This window comes from Lagenorhynchus albirostris, chromosome 5 (genome assembly GCF_949774975.1).
Source record: "Lagenorhynchus albirostris chromosome 5, mLagAlb1.1, whole genome shotgun sequence".
Lineage (NCBI taxonomy): Eukaryota > Metazoa > Chordata > Mammalia > Artiodactyla > Delphinidae > Lagenorhynchus > Lagenorhynchus albirostris.
Genome location: NC_083099.1, coordinates 119951023 through 119967539, shown reverse-complemented (window position 1 = coordinate 119967539; position 16517 = coordinate 119951023). Strand labels below are relative to the sequence as shown.

Here is a 16517-nt window from a genome sequence, read left to right as displayed (position 1 = left end):
TTCGGAGCACAGGCTCCGGACGCTCAGGCTCAGCGGCCATGGCCCACGGGTCCAGCCGCCCCGCAGCATGCGGGATCCTCCCGGACCGGGGCACGAATCCACGTCCCCTGCATCGGCAGGCAGACTCTCAACCACTGCGCCAACAGGGAAGCCCCCATATACCCTGTTTTGAAGTTCTTAACTACACCTTTTTTTTAAAGTTATCTTCTATTGCCTGAAATATCTTTATTTCCCGTTGGGATAATTCTTGAGTTGATCATCAACATACAACCAATGTCTCCTAGGAAGAAAAAGTCATATTAGCTGCCCTAGTTATTACCACTCAGCTTATTCCATTTCTGTAGAAAAGAAGTCGCTGTTAGTTTCTGCTTTTGTTTTGTCCTTGTTTTATGTTTTTGTCTTTTATTCCCCCCCCTTTTTTTTTTTTTTGCCAGAAATAAAACACCAAGCTTCTAGCCATGCTGTGCTCCGGTGTAAGTGAAGTAAACTATCACATTTATAGGCATACAGGAGTTATAATTAGTCTGTTTACACTGATAGTGTCACTATCTAATGTTTAAGTGTCTGTTCTGATTGGTCACCATCTTTTTTGTATCAGTAGTTAAGTATTACATTATGGCTGACTTAGGACCCATGCCATTCATTTGTATTGCAGTCTCTTAGTCTGCAACCCTCTCTCACTGTACAACTTTCCTAAGTATTTACATTGTAAGCTTCCTGTACTCTGGCTCATCAACATAAATTCATTCATCTGATTTCTATTTGTAATAAATGTGTTGAGATATCCTGACAGCCTTCCTCCTGTCCTCTTTATTGCTGTAAGCTTTAAAAGCTTCTTATATCTTTATCATAATTTTAATGGAATCTCAGAAAGAAAGGATATGTCCCACATGGGCTCACTCTGTAGCTTCGATGTAGAAGTTAAAAATTATTTAATAAACTAGAACAAATTGAACAAATTATAGTTTGATAGAGATGGGGCAAGTTATAAAATAAAACATACATATGTGTTCAATTATAAAATAAAATACGTAATAAAATTCTAATAGTGCTTTTATATTTCAGATGCTGTGACAAACACAACTGATTAGAGAGAAGTTTATACATGACTTGTGTAATTTAAGGTAATATCAAATGTGAGAAAAATACTCTCCGCTCACTTCCAAAAATATGAACAGAAGAGAAACTGAACTTCTAAGAAAGTTTTAAAGTTTATAAATTTAACAAGAATATTATGAATCTGATGAAACTAAAGGTATCCATATATTTAAAAGTGATAAAAGGAAATGGAAGATAAAACTAAGGAGCTAAGAGGATAGCAAGGAGAAGAAATTGCTAACAGTAAGAATAGAATGAATAAAATAATTGAAAAGGGGATACTGCTAACTGTAAGAACAGAATGAGCAAAATAATTGAAAAAGGAACATCAAATCATCCACCAGCTGGAGTATGGAATCCAGAAAGCGATGGTGAAATACAAGGCTGATAAAGTAAGTTAGGGCTGTATTGTGGAAGGCTGTGCTTCTCAAACTGGAGTTTGTGAGAAACCAGGGGAAATGTAGCAATTTGCCAGATGTTCACATACTCCCTGGAACATATTCCTGGAGCATCCAGAGAAGCAATTTAATGGTAAGAATTTAAAACGTTATTGGAACACAATGACATTTTTAATCAATTTTAATACAAAATATGAAATATCAAAGACATTTTAGGTGAAAACCTGCATTTTCTTGAGAATTTTTCTTCACTTTCTTTAGTAGTCAGAGGTATAATGATAGAAAAATTTAAGAATCATCACTGTAGTTTTATTTTAATGAGTAGACAATATGGATCCAAGGAGTGGTATGGTCAGAACGTTGCTTTAGTTCATCTAATCTGGAAGCAGGATAAAAGATGGAGTGAAAATGGGGTAGGTATGAGGTTCCGGGACTCTTTAGGTGCTATAACTAGACCAAGCTAGCAATAATAAAAGTTCAAGTAGAATAGTACATTACGGACGGGAACAAAAATGTAAAAACAAATTCATTACAGATAGTGACTATCAAACTTGGCATATGACTATACTTGGGGACTCAGGAAAAAAAGTCTGGATAATCCATTAGATATTGTGGTGCCATTGTGGGATTACAGGAAGAGGTTTGTAATGTTTGGTTTGGTTTGGAGCTGCAAACGAATTTAATGTTACCGTGTCTTGTGTTTGTAAGATTTATAATATTCAGAGAAATAAGTAAAAGGATCCTTGGGAAGATACCCTGTGTTAGCAGAAAGGAGTGGATATTTTTTGTAAGAGGATTCCATCAGTGATTTCCCAATTAACCTCAGAATCAGCAACTTTAAATGTGGTAGGAAAAGTAGACGGACACCTATAGAAGTGAAAGCATGGTTCAGCAGCAGATGCTCAGGGTACAGTTTAAGGTGGGAAGGAGAGTGTAGTGGGGACAATTAGCTCTACCCTGGGCCTGTAGCAAGGAGACGGCTAGAAGCAGAGTAAGTAAACCAGCGCTCTAAAGAAAACTGAACAAATCTGTGAGGTAAAATAACATATGAAATTAGAGTATTTACATATAAAGAGACACCAATAATGCTTCATTACAGTAATCCAGATATTTATATCACCTCCAATAGCTTATTATTTTCCTATACTTATTTCATCTTGGGTATCACTGGTATTAGGGAGAAATTTATATTTATTCAATACCTGAGATGCCATTTGATTTCACTGAAAAAACACTTAGCTTGAAAAATAATGTCCAGTGGGATTCAAAGGAAAAAATTTGAAATAAGAATCAGCAGATCCAGCTTTTTTCTAACCTTCTAATACCTAGCTGTGATTTTTGACAAAGTGGATGTTTGCATTCATTCATTCATTCATTCATTTACTAATTATTAACTGAGCACCTACTCCCCACATTCCAAGCTCTGAGAGTTTGTGATACATCAATGAAAGCAAATATTCCTGCTCTCATGGAGACTGTACTCTTGCAGGAGGATACAGAAATAAAAAATGAACATAATGTATAATTAAATTTAGTACGTTACACCATGATAAGTTTTGTGGAAAAATTTAAAAGTAGAGCAAAGGAAATAGTGAGTGCCAGAGCTGGGGGAAGAAGTGTCAATGTTTAGAATGATCAGGATAGGTCTTATTTCAAATACAACATCTTAGCAGGAACTTGAAAAAGTTAGCCATGAGGATAACCAGGAAGGGTATGTGTGTGTGTGTGTGTGTGTGTGTGTGCATGTTCAGGGTCGGGGGAGGATGCTATTTTCATATTATCCATAGACCCTAGCTTAGCATCACAGAGATAATCAAATTCTGATATATATTTCTTTAGTATATATAAATACAGAATTATTTAGTCTCTCTATGTCTCAGTTTTCTTATCTACAAAATGAAGGAATTGAACTAGATCCAGAATTATCTAAGTCAGAATAGCAAGGGTTAAGTGGTGACAGTATTAAAGAGAATATGTATAAAGTCTCTGTTACAGGAAGTACTTTGGTCCATTCATAAAACAGAGAAAAGGCCAGTTTTTCTGATACAGGAAGAACATGGAGGACTGTTATATAAGATAAGATTGGAATGGAAATGACGTCCTGGATCCATCATAATTTTGCAACATTAGCTGGTGGTGAATTCAAACTATCAAGTCAACATTTACATTCTTTAAGCAAATTGAATACATTGGATAAAAGATAAAATAATGCATGTAGTAAAGGTAAATTTTGTTTTCTGAAGCATCTGTTTCACATATACATGTTAGTGTTTGTGTGAATTGGTCACCACATAAAGATTTCTTCTGGGGAACATAATCAAAAAAGTTTGACAGTGATCATGCGGGGCCTTAAAAATGATGTTAAATTTTAGAAAGCATAACACAAAAGAGATGTCCAGACCCATTCAGGGTAGCTAAAGAAAGCAGATCTTCATGTTGCAGGTAGCAGTATTTATACACACCATAAGAGAGAACTTCCTAACAGCTCCATCAATTCAACTACGTGCTTGGCTTTCCATCACTGGAAGTTGAATGGTGATCTGTCGGAGATACTGTGGAAGGATTCTTGCCTACCTTTAGGACATGGACCTTAAAGAGCAAGGCTTTACTCCAGGGCATGGAACATAAAATGATGCACGATGTCTTTCCTCATCAGGAAGTTTGTGATTAAATTTAAAGTCACACACACATAAAAAATAACAGTAAACAACCAACAGAAAATATAAAAAAAGAGTGATAAAGATGGTAAAAATTCAAAGGTAGATAAAATCACTCTGAGTCAGGATGAACCAAGGAAAGCTCGGTAAGGAAAAGGGAGTTTTAGCTGAATCTTGAGGTGGAAGTAGTCGTGCATAGTTAGAAAAAAAGAGTTCCCATCAGGAGGAGACAAATGTGCATGAGTTGGGATGAGCAGGTGCAACCTGTTTGGTGACTGTAGATAAACCCATCTGGCAAACTCTACTGAGGACAGGGACCTGACTGAGGCCTGGCAGGTTATAAATAGGGAAGTCAAAATTGGGTCAGATTTTGTTGGACTTTGTCTTGAAGTATTGACCTGATGCAAGGGTTGGTTCAGGAAAATTTTCTGAACAGATGTGTCCATTTACATTAGAGAGACTGTAAGAGAAAACTGAATATATATGTAAAGGTGTCCATCAAGGTGTAGTCAGGAAAACAGAAAACATTCCAGGTATTTCAATCAAGAAGGAATCAAATACAGTGGATTAGTTATTTATAAAACTCCTGCAAGGGGCTTCCCTGGTGGCGCAGTGGTTGAGAGTCTGCCTGCCGATGCAGGGGACACGGGTTCGTGCCCCGGTGCGGGAGGATCCCACATGCCGCGGAGCGGCTAGGTCCGTGAGCCATGGCCGCTGAGCCTGCGCGTCCGGAGCCTGTGCTCCGCAACAGGAGAGGCCACAACAGTGAGAGGTCCGCATACCGAAAAAAAAAAAAAAAAAAACTCCTGCAAGGGCTTCAGGAGTGAAGCTGAAGAAACAGGGTAGCATAAACTCTCCAGTTGACGTCTGACTTTTAGAGGGTCGAACACTTCAGGAAACCTAAACCTATGACCTGAGCTGCTTATAGCACCCAGGAGAGTAATTCACAGGGGAGAAACCAGAGGCTACTGAAAACTTCCCATTTGTCAAACCCCACACAACAGCCTACTGCAGATAAAGGAGCAATAGTATGGCTTTGGCTTCATTTCTGCCTTCCAAGTCTCACACTAGTCTCTTAATGGTGAAGTTGAAAGCTGAACCTTGCTGATAAAGTATGCTGGTAAAGGATGTAGTCCCTAGGCTTCTAGGCTCATTGCCCAGAAGAGAGACTAGTAGGCTTGTTAAAAATACATGCACACGGGCTTCCCTGGTGGCACAGTTGTTGAGAGTCCGCCTGCTGATGCAGGGGGACACGGGTTCGTGCTCCGGTCCGGGAAGTTCCCACATGCCGCGGAGCGGCTGGGCCCGTGAGCCATGGCCGCTAAGCCTGCGCGTCCGGAGCGTACCGCAAAAAAAACATACATACACTCAGCCCCTGGTCCCTGCAGATGCAACAACACTCCATTCTTTCTTTAAGACTCCTCAAATCTCTCTTCTCTCACCCTACAATCAATAGTATTTTCAATCTAGACTTTGAATAGAAATTCTTTCTCTGACTCATCATGACGACTTCCATATTCTTTCTTGTGCAGGAGTAGATTAATTTTTCTCTGTATTCTTTTCTTTCCTTAGGCAATAAACATAGAGAACCCTAATAATAGAATGTGGAAGCAACGGGGGAAGAAGGAAATTTCAGGGGAAATTTTCAATGCTATTTCAAAAAGTTTATCCCACCACAAGCCAGGCATCTTCTCCTTTTCCTCCTCAAGAGCATATATCAATTAGTCAAGTGAAAATTTTTAAAAGGGGAAAACACAATACATTCATCTATTTTCATCTCATCTACTAAAGAGTAGATATAGCAATGTCTCAATATGTACATTATTATCTCATACATATTCTTACTGTATCTTAAAAAGAAACATACATAAAGGCTGCTTAATATTCCTCAGAACAGCAAACCCAAGCAAGTCAGAAGAGTCTGAGAATTTTTTAGTTTAAAGAGCACTCCAACACTGAAATGATCACTTCTTAAAATCTGTGTTATTAAGCTTTGCTCATGTGGCAAGTGACTTGTGTCTAGGAAGTTATTTAGCAATTATTTCTCATTATTTTAATAGGCATACACACAGCCAGTTAAAATTTCTTTCAAGGGATGATCCCATAAAGGCTGACTGGCAAATGAGAGTTTTCTCATCACTCAATCATTCAGAAAGAACAGCTATTTTCTATATAATCAATTCCATCAGCAATTATGATAATCAATAGCTCAGCAATTCATTCAGCAGTAATCAGTTAGATTCATTTGTCTCAGGCACTGAAATAACCCAGTGTTCTTTTCAACATTTCAGTTCATACATTACTTTAATTCCACATCTAAATGATACAAAACTAAAATTTTGTCATAAGAAAATAAAATGAGCTTCTATACCAAGCTAAATGTAAGAAATTTATTTTTAACTCCTTGTTCTTTAAAATAGAGGTTATTATTTTAATAAATTGCATCAAAATAAATTTAATCTACATACGGTGTGCAAATGATACAGTATATGCTGTTACAAATTGAATAATCAAATAAAAATCACTACCAATAAACACATTATATATTGGGAGTGTCTGAATTTGGGAGGTAAACCAAGTAAAATATATTAAGTAAAGTCATTTTTTTATCCTTAGACTTTTTTTCCACCTAAAAAAAATATAGACTTAGAAAAGAATGAGTTGAAATCTCAATGTGAATATTATACTTTTTAATTTAGGTAAATAATGCTGCTTGAGTAATTAGAACTCATGCGGTAAAAAGATAAAGCAAACAGAGAAAAAATGTTTTATGGTTTAAGGTGAATAATTTAAAGGAGAAAAAAATCACAGAATCTTACTGAAAGTTTAAATCAATTTAATATAATCATTGGAAGAACAAAAAGGCTTCATGCCATGCCATATATTACTGATGCAAAAGATGGATGATGATTAAAGATAATCATTCAAGAAGACTACAGTTGATGCATTTATTAAGGAAAAACTACAATCTGAAACCAGTTCAAAACACAACCAACTTGCCTGCTGCTGAATTTTTTATTCACCTTATGGATGTCATTTTTTAAACTGGTTGTTTCGCAGTGCACTCAGATTTTCACCTTAATTTTACTTTAAAAACCTTTATGCTGGTACTAACCTTGTATTCCAGATCAAAGTCACTAATGTTTTGTCTATTTAAAAAAATTTTTTTCCAATGGTGTGGTATTTATAATAGATACTTCATTATCAACAGAGACTAAAGTTACAGTAAATGAGATGTGTCACAAAGCTGCCTTGAAATTGTTTGTAATAGTTCCCAACCCCAAAGTAATTCCTTATCATGCAAACAAAGAAGAGAAAGGGAAACTTCTCCGTGCAGCCTCAGGAGCAGCAGACTAAATCTCCACAATCAACTTGATGTACCCTGCATGTGTGGAATACCTGAATATACAATGAATCATTGCAAAATTGAGGCAGTGGATTTTGGGAGCAACTGTAGACTTCGGGTTTGCTGTATGTGACTGACTAGTTTCAGATTTTTATATTTATCTTAGTTTTTAGCTCTTGTTATCATTGGTGGATTTGTTCATTGGTTTGGTTGCTCTCTTCTTTTTTTTTTAATTACCTTTTTATTTTAACAATATTTTTTTATTTTTTACTTTACTAACTTTATTTATTTTTCTTTCTCTCTTTTTTTTCTCCCTTTCCTTCTGAGCCATGTGGCTGACAGTGTCTTGGTACTCCAGCCGGCTGTCAGGACTGAGCCTCTGAGGTGGGAGAGCCAAGTTCAGCACATTGGACCACCAGAGGCCTCCCAGCTCCATGTAATATCAACTGGCAAGAGCTCTCCCAGAGATCTCCATCTCAACGCTAAGACCCAGCTCCACTCAATGACCAGCAAGCTCCAGTGCTGGATAGACCATGCCAAACAACTAGCAAGACAGGAACACAACACCACCCATTAGCAGAGAGGCTGCCTAGAATCATACTAAATTCACAGACACCCCAAAACACACCACCAGACACGGTCGTGATGAACAGAAAGACAAGATCCAGCCTCATGCACCAGAACACAGGCACCAGTCCCCTCCACCAGGAAGCCTACACAACCCACCTGAACCAACCTTGCCCACTGGGGGCAGACACCAAAAACAACGGGAGCTATGAACCTGCAGCCTGTGAAAAGGAGATCCCAAACACAGTTAGTTAAGCAAAATGAGAAGACAGAGAAAAACAGCAGATGAAGGAGCAAAGTAACAACCCACCAGAACAAACAAATGAAGAGGAAATAGGCAGTCTACCTGAAAAAGAATTCAGAGTAATGATAGTAAAGATGATACAAAATGTTGGAAATATAATGGAGGAGACACAAGAAACATTTAACAAGGACCTAGAAGAACTAAAGAGCAAACAAACAACGATGAACAACACAATAAATGAAATTAAAAATTCTCTAGAAGGAATCAATAGCAGAATAACTGAGGCAAAAGAACAGATAAGAGACCTGGAACACAAAATAGTGGAAATAACTACCACAGAGCAGAAAAAAGAAAAAAGAATGAAAACAATTGAGGACAGTTTCAGTGACCACTGGCACAATATTAAACACACGACCATTCAAATTATAGGGGTACCAGAAGAAGAAGAGAAAAAGAAAGGGACTGAGAAAATATTTGAAGCGATTATAATTGAAAACTTTCCTAATATGGGAAAGGAAATAGTCAATCAAGTCCAGGAAGTGCAGAGTCCCATACAGGATAAATCCAAGGAGAAAAATGCCAAGACACGTTTAGTCAAACTATCAAAAGTTAAATACAAAGAAAAAAATTAAAAGCAGCAAGGGAAAAGCAACAAATAACGTACAAAAGAATCCCCATAAGGTTAACAGCTGATCTTTCAGCATAAACTATACAAGCCAGAAGGGAGTGGCAGGATATATTTAAATTGATGAAAGGAAGAAACCTACAGCCAAGATTACTCTACCCAGCAAGGATCTCACTCAGATTCAACAGAAAAATTAAAACCTTTATAGACAAGCAAAAGCTAAGAGAATTCAGCACCACCAAACCAGCTTTGCAACAAAAGCTAAAGGAACTTCTCTTGGCAGGAAACATAAGAGAAGGAAAAGACCTACAGTAACAAACCCAAAACAATTAAGAAAATGGTAATAGGAACATACATATCTATAATTACCTTAAATGAAAATGTAAATGGATTAAAAGCTCCAACTAAAAGACATAGACTGGCTGAATGGATACAAAAACAAGTCGTGTATATATGCTGTCTACAAGAGACCCACTTCAGACCTAGGGACACATACAAACTGAAAGTGAGGGGATGGAAAAAGATATTCCATGCAAATGGAAATCAAAAACAAGCTGGTGTGGCAATTCTCATATCAGACAAAACAGAATTTAAAATAAAGACTATTACAAGAGACAAAGAAGGACACTACATAATGATCAAGGGATCAAACCAAGAAGAAGATATAACAATTGTAAATATTCATTCACCCAACATAGGAGCACCTCAATACATAAGGCAAATGCTAACAGCCATAAAAGGAGAAATCATAGTAGGGGACTTTAACACCCCACTTTCACCAATGCACAGATCATCCAAAATGAAAATAAATAAGGAAACACAAGCTTTAAATGATACATTAAACATGATGGACTTAATTGATATTTATAGGACATTCCATCCAAAACTATCAGAATACATTTTCTTCTCAAGTGCTCATGAAACATTCTCAAGGATAGATCATATCTTGGGTCACAAATCAAGCCTTCGTAAATTTAAGAAAACTGAAATTGTATCAAGTATCTTTTCTGACCACAACACTATGAGACTAGATATCAATTATCTAGTTACAGTTATCAATTACAGGAAAAAAATATGTAAAAAATACAAACACATGGAGGCTAAACAATACACTACTAAATAAACAAGATATCACTGCAGAAATCAAAGAGGAAATCAAAATACCTAGAAAAAAGTGACAATGAAAACATGACGACCCAAAGTCAATAGGATGTAGCAAAAGCAGTTACAAGAAGGAAGTTTATAGCAATACAATCCTACCTCAAGAAACAAGAAAAATCTCAAATAAACAACCTAACCTTACACCTAAAGCAACTAGAGAAAGAACAAGAACAACAACAAAAAAAACCCCCAAAGTTAGCAGAAGGAAAGAAATCATAAAGATCAGATCAGAAATCAATGAAAAAGAAATGAAGGAAACTATAGAAAAGATCAATAAAACTAAAGGCTGGTTCTTTGAGAAGATAAACAAAATTGATAAGCCATTAGCCAGACTCAGTAAGAAAAAAAGGGAGAAGACTCAAATCAACAGAGTTAGAAATGAAAAAGGAGAAGTAACAACTGACACTACAGAAATACAAAGGATCATAAGAGATTACTAAAAGCAGCTATATGCCAATAAAATGGACAACCGAGAAGAAATGGACAAATTCTTAGAAAAGCACAACCTTCTGAGACTGAACCAGGAAGAAATAGAAAATATAAACTGACCAATCACAAGCACTGAAATTGAAACTGTGATTAAAAACCTTCCAACAAACAAAAGCCCAGGACCAGATGGCTTCACAGGCAAATTCTATCAAACATTTAAGGAAGAGCTAACACCTATCCTTCTCATACTCTTCCAAAATATAGCAGAGGGAGGAAAACTCCCAAGCTCATTCTATGAGGCCACCAACACCCTGATAGCAAAATCAGACAAAGATGTCACAAAAAATGGAAACTACAGACCAATATCACTGATGCAAAAATCCTCAGATGCAAAAATCCTCAACAAAATACTAGCAAACAGAATCCAACAGCACATTAAAAGGATCATAACACCATGATCAAGTGGGGTTTATTCCAGGAATGCAAGGATTGTTCAATATACACATATCAATCAACGTGATACATCATATTAACAAATTGAAGGAGAAAAACCATATGATAATCTCAATATATGCAGAAAAAGCTTTTGACAAAATTCAACAACCATTTATGATAGAAACTCTCCAGAAAATAGGCATAGAGGGAATGCACCTCAACATAATAAAGGCCATATATGACAAACACACAGCTAACATAGTTATCAATGGTGAAAAACTGAAACCATTTCCACTAAGATCAGGAAGAAGACAAAGTTGCCTACTCTTACCACTATTATTCAACATAGTTTTGGAAGTTTTAGCCACAGCAATCAGAGAAGAAAAAGAAATAAAAGGAACACAACTTGGAAATGAAGAAGTAAAACTGTCACTGTTTGCAGATGACATGATACTATATAGAGAGAATCCTAAAGATGCTACCAGAAAACTATGAGAGCTAATCAATGAGTTTGGTAAAGTAGCAGGATACAAAATTAATGCACAGCAATCTCTTGCATTCCTATACACTAATGATGAAAAATCTGAAAGAGAAATTAAGGAAACACTCCCATTTACCATTGCAACAAAAAGAATAAAATACCTAGGAATAAATTTACCTAAGGAGACAAAAGTCCTGTATGCAGAAAATTATAAGACACTGATGAAAGATATTAAAGATGATACCAACAGATGGAGAGATATGCCATGTTCTTGGATGGGAAAAATCAACAGTGAAAATGACTCTACAACCCAAAGCAACCTACAGATTCAATGCAATCCCTATCAAACTACCAATGGCAGTTTTCACAGAACTAGAATGAAAACTTTCACAATTTGTATGGAAACACAAAAGACTCTGAATAGCCAAAGCAATCTTGAGAAAGAAAATTGGAACTGGAGGAATCAGGCTCCCTCACTTCAGACTATACTACAAAGCTACAGTAATCAAGACAGTATGGTGCTGGAATGAAAACAGAAAGATAGATCAATGGAACAGGATAGAAAGGCCAGAGATAAACCCATGCACACATCGTCACTTTATCTTTTGATAAAGGAGGGAAGAATATACAATGGAGAAAAGACAGCCTCTTCAGTAAGTGGTGCTGGGAAAGCTGGACAGCTACATGTGAAAGAATGAAATTAGAACACTCCCTAACACCATACACAAAAATTAACTCAAAATGGATTAAAGACCTAAATGTAAGGCCAGACTCTATAAAACTCTTAGAGGAAAACATAGGGAGAACACCCTATGACATAAATCACAGCAAGATCCTTTTTGACCCACCTTCTAGAGAAATGGAAATAAAAACAAAAATAAATAAATGGGACCTAATGAAACTTAAAAGCTTTTGCACAGCAAAGGAAACCATAAACAAGACAAAAAGACAACCCTCATAATGGGAGAATATTTGCAAATGAAGCAACTGACAAAGGATTAATCTCCAAAATATACAAGCAGCTCAATATCAAAAAAACAAACAACTGAATCCAAAATGGGCAGAAGACCTAGACACTTCTCCAAAGAAGATATACTGATTGCCAGCAAACACATGAAAGGATGCTCAACATCACTAATCATTAGAGAAATGCAAATCAAAACTACAATGAGGTATCACCTCACACCAGTCAGAAGGACCATCATCAAAAAAATCTACAAGCAATAAATGCTGTAGAGGGTGTGGAGAAAAGGGAACTCTCTTGAACTGTTGGTGGGGATGTCAATTGATACAGCCACTATGGAGAACAGTATGAAGGCTAACTAAAAATAGAACTACCATATGACCCAGCAATCTCACTACTGGGTATATACCCTGAGAAAACCATAATGTACCACAATGTTTACTGCAGCACTATTTACAATAGCCAGGACATGGAAGCAACCTAAGTGTCCATCAACAGATGAATGGATAAAGAAGATGTGGCCCATATATACAATGGAATATTACTCAGCTATAAAAAGAAGAGAAATTGAGTTATTTGTAGTGAGGTGGATGGACCTAGAGTCTGTCATACAGAGTAAAGTAAGTCAGAAAGAGAAAAACAAATACTGTATGCTAACACATATATATGGAATCTAAAAAAAAAAAAAAAAAGGTCTGAAGAACCTAGTGGAAGGACAGGAATAAAGATGCAGACACAGAGAATGGATGCAGAGAAGGGGAAGGGTAAGCTGGGACAAAGTGAGAGAGTGGCATGGACATATACACTACCAAATATAAAATAGATAGCTAGTGGGAAGCAGCTGCATAACACAGGGAGATTAGCTCAGTGCTTTGTGACCACCTAGAGGGGTGGGATAGAGAGGGTGGGAGGGAGATGCAAGAAGGAGGAGGTATGGGGATATATGTATATGTATAGCTGATTCATTTTGTTTTACAGCAGAAACTAACACAACATTGTAAAGCAATTATACTCCAATAAAGATGTTAAAAAAAAAAAAAGCAGATATGGGGAAAAAAGAAAAAAAAAAGGAGCTGTAGTTACATTCCCAAATAGGGTGTTGAGGGCTGAACTAAAACAGATATGGGAAATGGGAGTTACAAGTGGAAAAAAAAATTATTATTCAAGAAAAACCCACAGGTCTTTAATAACTTATTACTGAGTAGGGGACAAAGGTTCAAATAAGGACTGTAATTTTACTACTTTTGAATAACAAATAATGAAGTTGTGTACCTAACTGAGAAACACAGAAAGAGAACATAATCGAGGTAAAGAAAAAAGGTTCTGTTTTGGACATATCCTCCAAGTTGCCACAATTAGAGTTTAAAGAGAGAGAGAGAGTTTTAGAGGTCACTGGGGTACAAATGGTAGTTGAAGGTCACATTTCTTGGGGTGGGAGATAGTTCTCCATGGATCTTTTTCATTTTTGCATATCTTGGAAGCAGATGCACTGATGGCCTTTGTCCTGGACTATATTTTCAAGGATGTTTGTGTGGTTAATAACCTTAGATATAGTTAGTGTCTCCCTCTAGAGCACAGGGAGGTTTAGTTCCTGTCCAGCATAGGAAAGATAATGTCTTCCTGCAGGGTAAAGATCAGGCAGACTTAACAGCCCATTGCACAATATTTGGTTTCTCTAAGCTCAGGATTCCTTCTATAATGCAACCCACAAAGTGACCTTCTTTGTGTCCCTCTGTGGGAATTAGACCTCAGAGAATAGTGCAAATGCTGATTCTCTAGCCACTACTAGTGTTGTGAGTAAAAAGATTCCTTGTCTCTGACCCAAGAGTTGCATGACACTGTGGCAGGTTAACTTGCAAGTAAAGTAAAACCTCAGACCCTTCACAGTTCTTTACATCTGGAAAACCTCAACATTTAAGCGTTAAAAATGAAAGAAATTGCCTCATCATATTGAAAAGGGCTAGCCAACTAGGCAGAAAGATACAGAGCTTTCTTTCCAGAGAGAAGAGAATTTTCAAGAAGGAAATTTTCAACAATGCAGAGATGTCAAGTAAGATGAGGACTTCAAAAGGTCAGTTCGATTTGGTAACATCAACAAGAACACTTTCAAGGTGAGATAGAGTTCAAGAACAGTATTCAGTGGATGGAGGGTAAAATTTAGGGAAGGATAGAGTGAGAGTAGATTGAAACATCTATTTAAAGAAGTTTGGTCTCAAACATAAATCGTACCAATGTTTTCATAGGTCAGTCTCCCAAAGAAATAGAAATAAAAACAAAAGTAAACAAATGGGACCTAATCAAATGTATAAGCTTTTGCACAGCAAAGGAAACCATAAACAAAATGAAAAGAAACAAAACAACCTACAGAACTGGGAGAAAATATTTACAAATTATGCAACCAACAAGGGCTTAATTTCCAAAATATACAAACAGCTCATAAAACCCAATAACAAAAAACAAACAACCCAATCAAAAACTGGGCAGAAGACTTAAATAGACATTTCTCCAAAGAAGACATACAGATGGCTAAGATGCACATGAAAAGATGCTCAACAACACTAATTATTAGAGAAATGCAAATCAAAACTACAAGGAGTAATCACCTCACACCAGTCAGAATGACCATCATTAAAAAGTCTACAAATAACAAATGCTAGAGATGGTGTGGAGAAAAGGGAACCCTCTTACACTGTTGGTGGGAGTGTAAATTGATGCAGCCATTATGGAAAACAGTATGGAGGTTTCTCTGAAAACTAAAAATAGAGTTGCCATATGATCCAGAAATCCCACTCTTGGGCATATAGCCAGACAAAACTATAACTCAAAAAGATACATGCACCCCCATGTTCATAGCAGCACTATTTACAATAGCCAAGGCATGGAAACAACCTAAACGTCCATCGACAGATAAATGGATAAAAAGATGTGGTGCATAAATATACAATGAAATACTACTCAGTCATAAAAAAAGAATGAAATAATGCTATTTGCAGCAACATGTATGCAACTAAAGATTATCATACTAAGTGAATTAAGTCAGAAAGAGAAGGACAAATACCATATGATATTACTTATACATGGAATCTAAATACAACACAAATATCTACGGAACAGAAACAGACTCACAGACATAGAGAACAGACTTGTGGTTGCCAAGCAGGTGGGTGGGGGAGTGGCAGAGGGAAGTATTGGGAGTTTGGGATTAGCAGATGCAAACTGGTATAAATACTATGGATAAACAATAAGGTCCTACTGTATAGCACAGGGAACTATATTCAATACCCTCTGATAAACCATAATGGAAAAGAATATGTAAAAGAATATACATGTATAACTAAGTCACTTTGCTGTACAGCAGAAATTAACACAACATTGTAAATCAACTATACTTCAATAAAATATTTTCAAATAAAATAAATAAAATAAAATGAGAAGTTTGGTCTCAAATAAAATTTTGGCCTTGAAGAGAAGTAAACATTTAGGGCTGTAGTTTGATGAGAGGGCAAAATTAATAAAAAGGATTTTTTGCGTGTATTATGTTATTTTTTAATGAGAGAAAAAAAGAAAAGAAAATACCCAGTACTTAGGTGACAAGAGAAAAATTGAAGATTGGGAGGAAGGAGAAATGAAACAGAGCAAGAATTAAAATTAAGTGAATGCTAAAATGAAAAAAAAAAATTTAACCTGCTCAACAACTCTTTAGGGATGAAGAAAGAGTCCATCACAAATGAACTCTCTGACTAGTCTGTTGGCTGAGAATATAGCAGGTCATACAAAAGAGAAGTGGAAAATTACTTGGAATAGCAATATTTAGAGAACCTTATTGGAGAGAACACATGAAAACAAATGACGTTTTATGATTCAGAAATCCACATTTCTCAAGTATGAAGGAAAAAGAAGCCAAATCAAGCGTGTGTTGTTTTTCTAGGGCTGTTGGGTAGGTGGCTTAAACAACAGAAATGTATTGTTTCATAGTTCTGGAGGCTTTAAGTCCTAGATCAAAGTGCAGGCAGGGTGGTTCTTTCTGAGAGCCGTTAAGGGAGAATCTGTTTAATGTCTCTCCCTCAGCTTCTGGTACTTAGCTGGCAATCTTTGACATTCCTTCACTTGTA

The 16517-nt window shown here is 36.5% G+C and overlaps 1 protein-coding gene across 1 annotated transcript in view; it reads right to left on the bottom strand.

The window, feature by feature from the left end:
• The window catches only part of CHODL (chondrolectin), a 198083-nt gene that overhangs the window by 181023 nt on the left and 543 nt on the right, over nt 1-16517 (bottom strand). The gene's annotated exons all lie outside the window — the stretch shown is intronic.